The sequence below is a fragment of the Humulus lupulus genome, chromosome X (genome assembly GCF_963169125.1).
Source record: "Humulus lupulus chromosome X, drHumLupu1.1, whole genome shotgun sequence".
Classification (NCBI taxonomy): Eukaryota; Viridiplantae; Streptophyta; class Magnoliopsida; order Rosales; family Cannabaceae; genus Humulus; species Humulus lupulus.
The window spans coordinates 30568025-30576648 of NC_084802.1; positions in this window are offsets into that span (position 1 = coordinate 30568025).

An 8624-nucleotide genomic window follows, 5' to 3' on the forward strand; every position below is an offset into this window, starting at 1 on the left:
CCCTTAATGCAATCCACAGAAGTATCAAAGTCAGTAAAATCTAAGGCATTGAGTACCCCATCTTTCACTAACCTTTTAATTCTATCAATGAAGATATGTCCCAATCTCTGGTGCCATAATGTAGAGGAATTCTCATTCATAACACATCTTTTATTTCCATCATGAACATGCACAAAATTATAAACGGTATTGTTTTGTAAATTAAGGCAGTAAAGATTATCAGACAAAATACCATCTCCAACACATTCAGATTTATTATATAAAATGAAATATTTGTCTGAAAATGTAAAGGAAAATCCAAAAGGTACAAATCTTGAAACTGAAATCAAGTTTCTAGAGAAACTTGGTACATAAAAGGTCTTTTCTAACTTTAAAATAAAACCACTACTTAAAACTAAATGGCAGGTTCCAATAGTCTCCACATGTGAGCCCATCTTGTTTCCGGATAAGATGCTTTGCTCACTTCCCACTAGCTTCCTTAGGTTTTGTAAACCCTGCAAGGAATTTGAAATGTGAATTGTTGATCCAGAATCAATCCACCATGTGTTAATATTAACATTAGCCATATTAGATTCATAACACACTAAGGAAATTGGAATACCTTTGTCGTCCATCCATTTCTTGAACTTGGCGCATACCTTTTTCGCATGTCCCTTCTTTTTGAAGAAAAAATAATTGATGGAATCATTCTTTATTTCACCTTGGGGAGGCACTTTATTTTTCCCCTTGTCCTTCTTGGATGGTTTACGTTTCTTTCCTTGGGTGGCCATGTGAGCACTTCACCTTGTTCCTATAGGAGTCTTGCTTCTTCTTGAGCACACATGGTTATCGATTCATTGATACTCCATATTTGTCCTAATGTGTGTTGTAGGAAATTTTGAAAGGCCCGTATTGAGGTGAAAAATTGTTAAGGATGTAGTGAACTAGGAAAGTTTAAGGAGTGACTACATCGAGCTTCTTTAGTTGAGCAGAAATGTCCCTCATCTTTGAGATATGTTCTCTAACTCCTTTGATACTAGTGAACTTTGTTGATGAGTGGTGGATGAGGTTGTTGTATAGCGACTTGTCTGAAGTTTCGAACTGCTCATCAATCATTTTGATCAAGTATTTGACTTTCTCATGTTGCTCCACCGATCCACGCATTCCCATAGGGATCTTGGACATAATGAACATGATGCTGAGATGATTGGATCGCTCCCATTTTTCATATAGTGCGATCTCAACAGCAGTGATAGTCACAGTGATTGTAGTAGGTTCGTCCTTTCTTATTGCATAGTCCATGTCGGCGCAACCTAAATGAAGAAGAACTCATTCCTTCCAGATTTTGAAATTATCACCCCTAAGCTCAGGAATTTTGGTAAGGATTTCAACGAAACTAGAGGAGGATGAAGAAGCTGCATGAATAGTATTACAAATTTAGATTTCTAAAGATTGAGGCTTAATGAAGTCATGTTTTACCAATGTATAACATGCTGAAAGATTAAATTTTATTAAACAAAAATTGCATGTGCGCTAATTTTTTAATTTAATAAAATTGGATATACATTGTGATAGATTATTCAAACAAATTATTTGGGATAAATTAAGGTTTGATATTTCTATCTAAATTAAACTTTATAATAAAACTATTAAATTAATTATCATAATTATTATGGGTACATTAAGAAAATTAATTTAATATATTATCCTAATTAATTATATAAATATAATAAAATCCCTGTGGGGTAAAATTGTAATATCTTTATAATCAATCACAATTTATGTCCATTATGTGATCCTTTCAGATTAATACATAATTTTATATAATTAAAGATGTTGTGGCTATTCCGTAATTATTTAAAATTATATGGTTCACTAGACATTATGTTTTAGGCTCTACTGAATACCTAAGAACAATTTCGTTATTAACATAATAGGCAATCACATAGAGTAGTGCTCCTAGTGTGGTCATCCGAAGATCATTAAAAACCATTCTAGATTGAGCATTTGTCTCGGCTTCATGTGTTCTTATGTCAACCACAAAATTGTTTATGTATTATTCATAATTTTATTCACCCTAAATATTTTATGAATATTATGCTAAATATTATTCAACCTATCGTAATGTTTGAATATAATCTTAATGTATCTAGCACAATAATGAAATATAAAACATATTTAAAATTATAAAGTCATACATATAAAATTAAATATAATTATACTAAGAATAAATTTTGCATGAATAATAACAAAATAATTATACGAATTAGAATAATTATTTATATGTAGGAAAAAAAATACAATAATTCCATATATACACTTAATGGCAAAAAAAAAAATCCATGCTAAATAAGACAATAAAATCAATTATTGATTTGGTAAATTAATAAAATAAGTGCACAAACTTAATTGTAAAACAAAAATGTAATTATATTCTTAAAATATCACAATTATTTAATATTTCATGAATAAAAGAAATATATTATTGTATCCTGATTTTAGCACGAGTTCATTCACTTAGCTCGGGTACAGCTGGCAGATAAATACACAGAGAAATAACCAAGGGGAATAATATCTGCTTATTATTCATGTGAGCAAATCGAGATTCATAGTGGTCATACGTGGTGTTAGGGGTCTTAAGTTTGTCCCGAACTAAGGATATGATGGCTATGAAGCGTGAGCTCGGAATATTAAATAGCTGTCGAAACACGAGCTTGGAGGAGATATCCAGCTCGTGGTAATTCTAGTATATTGCATACTCAGAGATCCCCAGAGACTCGGGATCCCCTTTATACGTTTCTTTATGACCAGGCTGTCGTATTTATTATCTGAGATAACAGGAACCTGTTATCTTGTTATCAAATCATATCCCAATATAAATGGGAATTATTTGTATTAAATGTAGACATTATGTAAATACATGATTGACTCAAGCGGTTACCCAAACCTGTCCATGGAATTCCCCTATAAAAACTGGGAATATTGGACAGAAAAAGGGACCATTATTCTGTAATACCAAAACTCTGCCAAAATAGAGAGAAAAACATCAATAATATCGACTCATGGAGTAGGTGGATTTTAACCACTGAACCACGTAAAAGTTCTGTGTTCTTGAGTAAATTATGTTTATTTTTCATTACGGTTTACCATTAAGCACTAATCTGCCTTATTATTTCTTAATACACTGTTGGCGAAAAACCGCATCAACAGTTTGGTGCTTTCATTGAGAGCAAATTAGTGCTTCATCAAAATCCCAGTCGATTCTCATCATGGTGCTCACTCACTCAATGCACAATAATGAGATAGAACAGCCCGGTGAGCAGGAGGCCCATCCGCTATTCCAAATGAACGTGGCCCTGAGATTCAGCAACGTTTAGGAAAATAACCAGCGGGTCATGGCGACACTAGGAGTTTGGCGTCATTTCCGTCGAATCCAAATCCAAACTACCTAACAGTTGTTGAGTTGGAAAACATGCAATTGAGAAGCCATCTCGCTAAGGCAAACATGCAAATTGAGGAGGTTTTGGGCCAGTTACCCCCTCTTGCAACCGACGTTAATGTCGGAAAGAGGCAAAGTGGGTCTCACAAGTGCCATGGGAATAATCGATCCAAACCAAGTCAATCAGTCAGAACCGCCACTCCAATTTTTGTACTTGCGGAGAGAGATAACCAAAATGCTCGACCTAGCGACCATCAAAGGGGTCGTCAACATGTCAGTCGGTCGGTTAGGACTGCAACCCCAAGTTCGGTGCCTTCTTCACAGGTCCCCAGGAATGTCCATGGCAGTCCACGAGGAGGAGCTGGGATAGGCTCACAAAGACAAAATGTTCCAACAAACCCTCCTACGTCACGATCGGATCGCCAGGCATAGAGAACTAGAGACATTGGAGTAGAACATAGGTGAGCTAATTTAGTCTGCCCTGATGGAACGAGGATAACCTCACCAATAAGGCATCCCCCATCGCCTATAAGACATCCGACAGCACCTCATTCTCAACAGGACATTCCAACTTACAGAGATAGTAGGAGGAATCCTCCCCCATCTGCCAATACTTACGTCCCATGGACACGTGTCAAAAATCCAGATCCTCGGCCCCAACCGCGAGCTATAAGCTTCGCAAATGGGAGTTACTGGATCGAAAGTCGTCGTAGTGGTAGGTTCGAGGGCGACCTAAGAAATCAGTTGAGTTTAACACAGAGCCCTTGATACGATCCACAACCCGATTTGCGCGATCGTCTGAATTCGCAGAGAAGAAATCCAGCTCAGAATGAAGATATTAGCTATACTCAACAAGAAGTATGTCCGTCCATAGTACGCGATAATGGGAATACCCCACAAAACCAAGCTCGAGCTTGGAGAGATAATAATCTGTCAAACGCATACGATAGGATGGGAGCTGTTCATAACCTAGGGACTATGGACTAAACCCTCGAAAGATTAACTTTGATGGAAGAGCAGATGAAGAGACTTTTATCTGGAAAAGAAAAAGACGATTGCGACTCAGAGGACATGCTCTAGCCTTTCGCTCCAAATATTGCGGCAGCCACATATTCGGTGGGCTTTAGAATGACACACTTGTAAAAATTTGATGGAGATGGAGATTCGTCAGATCACCTCGGAATGTTTAACACCATGATGATGGCTCATAATGTCAGGCTCGATTTAAGGTGTATTTTATTCCCTGCAACTCTGGTTGGGCCAGCCAGGCAGTGGTTTAAGCAATATAAAAGGCATTCCATAAGCTCGTGGAAGAAATTTTCTTTTGAGTTCAAAAAAGCATTCCGAGCTTCACAGGCAACGTTGATACCAATTCATTGGCCAAGGTAAAGCAGCAACCTGGTGAGACATTGAAGGCATATCTAAGTAGGTTTGCCAATGTCGCTGCACGGGCTAGAGATGCTGATGACAACTCCAAACTCATGGCAATGAGGATGGGAATCCTTGTTGGGGGCGACCTGTGGCAGGAACTCCAAAGAAAGGGAGTTAAGAGTGTGGACAAATTCTTGGCCTAAGCTCAAGAGTGAATTAACCTAGAGGAGGGGCGAGTCTCCATCACGGGAACCAGCTAGACCCCTGTCCAGCCCGTTGGAGAGGTAACAGACGTTGCAGCTACGGCTCAAACCGTTACCCAGAATAACCAAGGGAGAAATAACAAAAGGAAGGGAAATGGCGAGGGTGACCAGAGCGGTTCGAAGAAAAATAAATCAGTGAAGAAGTTCAAACTTGTTTACGCTACTTATACCAACCTAACGGATACCATGGAGCACATCTTCCTCACAAATTCTACTCGCCTTTCATGGAAGAAGCCAGAGTTGTTGAAGAACTAGAGGGCAAAGAGAGATTCTTCAAAGTTCTGCCGATTCCATAACGACATCGGTCATAACACTGATGACTGTCGTCAACTGAAGGATGAGATCAAAACTCTCATCAGAGTCGAACTGTTGGCCCAGTACGCCCAAAATCGGGTGGTCCCTAATCAGCCTGCTGAACCAAACCCTCAATCAGTTACCGAAGCTCCAGTAAGTCAAACCAGAGATCAAGCAAATCAGGTCGACCCTCCTCCGATAGTAGGGGAGATATAACCACCATTTTGAGAGGACCTCATTTGCCAGGCACGAGCAGTGGGGCCCAGAAGAGGTACATTAACGAACCGAAGTCCCATAACGGGGTGGAGTTCATCCCAGAACAACGATTATCAAAACAACAACGAATGGAAAAGTCACCAATCATTTTCACAGAAGAGGATGCTAGCCATGTCCAATTCCCACATAATGATCCGTTGGTCATAACAATTTAGCTCGCCAACCGAAGGGTCCGGAGAACACAAGTAGATAACGAAAGTTCTGTGAATCTACTTTTCAGGTCCACCTTGGAAAAAATGGGGTTACTTGTAACTGATTTGAAGGCGACCTCAATGACTCTGTACAGGTTTTCTAGTGAAGGTTCAGCAACCATCAGGACGATTGGATTGGTGGTGACATTAAGAGAAGACTCGCGAACTGTTTCCAAGTTACTTGAGTTCGTGGTAATCGATTGTCCAGCTGCATACAATGCGATTTTGGGCCGACCTGCGCTGCTGGCGTTTGAAGCCATAACCTCTATCTGCCACCTAGCAATAAAATTCTCATCAACCACGAGAATATGCACCATTAGAGGTGATTAGCTTGCTGCCAGAGAATGCTATAGCATTTCTATTAAAGAAAAATCACAAGTCGAGCAGCAAGTAATGGTCATAAATGACGGAGGTAAGGAGTCCCAGGAAGTAGAAGTTGCTTGCGAGACGGAAGAACCTCAACAAAAAGAGGATAGTCACGTCGCCCAACACGATGACATTGACCCACGAATAGGCGAAGACAGGTCAGAACTTTAAGCCATAGAGGAAGTAAACATTGACCCCAAAGAAGCTTCAAGAGTCGTAAAGATTGGGAAGAATCTTGACGATAAAAGGAAGAAGAAGCTAATCAATTTCTAACAGGAGAATCTGGACATTTTCGCTTGGTCACATGAAGATATGGTGGGAATAAGTCCGAGTGTAATCATGCACACCTTAAACTTGGACAAGAATGTGCCTGCAAAATCCCAAACTAAATTTGGACAAGACTGCCGGATCCTATTTCTATGTTGTGACTTAACAGGATTTTGTTGAGCTTCCCTTGAGTCGTGATTTTTGAGACTATACGCTCAGCCTCGAAATAAGCATGGGGGTCAATAACGAGCTCCTTCTCCACCAACAAACTAAAGTGCGGGATGGGAGAATCGGAGGTGACCTGCTTCCCCTTGTTCTTGTGTTAAGAGGATGAGCTCGAGGCATTTTTCTTCGGAGCATTCTTCTTCGGAGGAGCCATCAGATCGCTTGATGACAAAGTGGCCTAGTTAGTAGGTGACCTAATATGATCTAGAACTATGACGCGAGAGTACGAAGGATGAAACAAGTTATTTTGGTTAAACGAGCTAAAGTAGGCCTCAACCCCATCGCGTGATGCCACGCGATATCCTAAGATACGCGCCTCAGTTTCCTAACAGTCCCCTAATATTTAGGGATTCGTGTGTCAGAAATGTCAGACCACTACTTTCCTTGGGAAGTGGTTTAGTGCAAAACCACCCAAGAAAATGTGACCCCTAAGCTATCTGGTTTTAAACCTAAAGACCCGGTTTTAAACCTAAAGACCCTTCAGTTTTTTTACCCCGAACGGGTATTCTTTAAATCAATTCACCATTAGGGTTACCCATATTTACCCAGAAATTTCCCCAGTTTTATGGATGTCTTATTTCTAAAACATGTTTGGACTCGCCCATTGGACCTAAATCGAAACCTATTCCCTATGAACATTTAGAAATAGCCTAATAGTAACTACAATATGTGCTGTGGATGAACATAGTTAAGAACAGAAACTCCATTGAAAAAAAAATGGATGAGATACTTACAGGAAAATACGTTCGCTGATTAGAGGGAGTAGACTTGGCAATGGGAAGCTCTTAGAAAGCTTCTGAATGTCTGGGCACGAAAAACAGTTTTGGGGATTCTAGGAAAGAAGGGAAGCTTGGAAGTTTAGAAAAGGGAATTTTTTAAATGCAAAGGTGGTGAGGTTTGAAATTTGGCCATCCTATTTATACGTAAATCATGGAAATTAATCTGGGCCATCCAATTGAGTTAGTCAAAATCCAAGGGCGAAGATTAAATAGACCAAATGGCGGCAAAAAGTTGACAAGATAATTATTGCAGTCCTCGAAACCCGAACAGACGCTAATCGCAATAGACCACGTGTTCAGTACTTGAGTAGTGGGCAGGCGTGATTTTACGTAACAAAAGTCTAAAAGCCCCTACTGTGTAGGTCAGAAAGTGACGACATCATACACGAGCAGGAGCTTGGGGGGCAAATGTTGTACCCTGATTTTAGCACGAGTTCATTCACTCAGCTCGGGTACAACTAGAATATAAATAAGCGGAGAAATAACCAAGGGGAATAATATCTGCTTATTATCCATGTGAGCAAGTCGAGATTCATAGTGGTCATACGTGGTGTTAGGCGTCCTAAGTTTATCCCGAACTAAGGATACAATGGCTGTGAAGTGCGAGCTCGGAATATTAAATAGTTGTCGAAGCACGAGCTTGGAGGAGATATCCTGGTAATTCTAGTATATTGCATACTCAGAGATCTCAGGATCCCCTTTATACGTTTATTTATGACCAGGTTGTCGTATTTATTATCCGAGATAACAGGAACCTGTTATCTTGTTATCAAATCATATCCTAATATAAATGAGAATTATTTGTATTAAATGTAGACATTATGTAAATACGTGATTGACTTACGCAGTTACCCAAACTTGTCCATGGAATTCCCCTATAAATACTGGGAATATTGGACAGGAAAGGGGACTATTATTCTGTAATACCAAAACTCTGCCAAAATAGAGAGAAAAACAACAATAATATCGACTCGTGCACTAGGTAGATTTTAACCACTGAACCACGTAAAAGTTCTGTGTTCTTGAGTAAATTATGTTTATTTTTCATTACGGTTTATCATTAAGTACTAATCTGCCTTATTATTTCTTAATACATTGTTGGCGAACAACCGCGTCAACATATATCATACAGTAAATACACCAAAATTAAATATTTGTACGTTTTAATTAATTT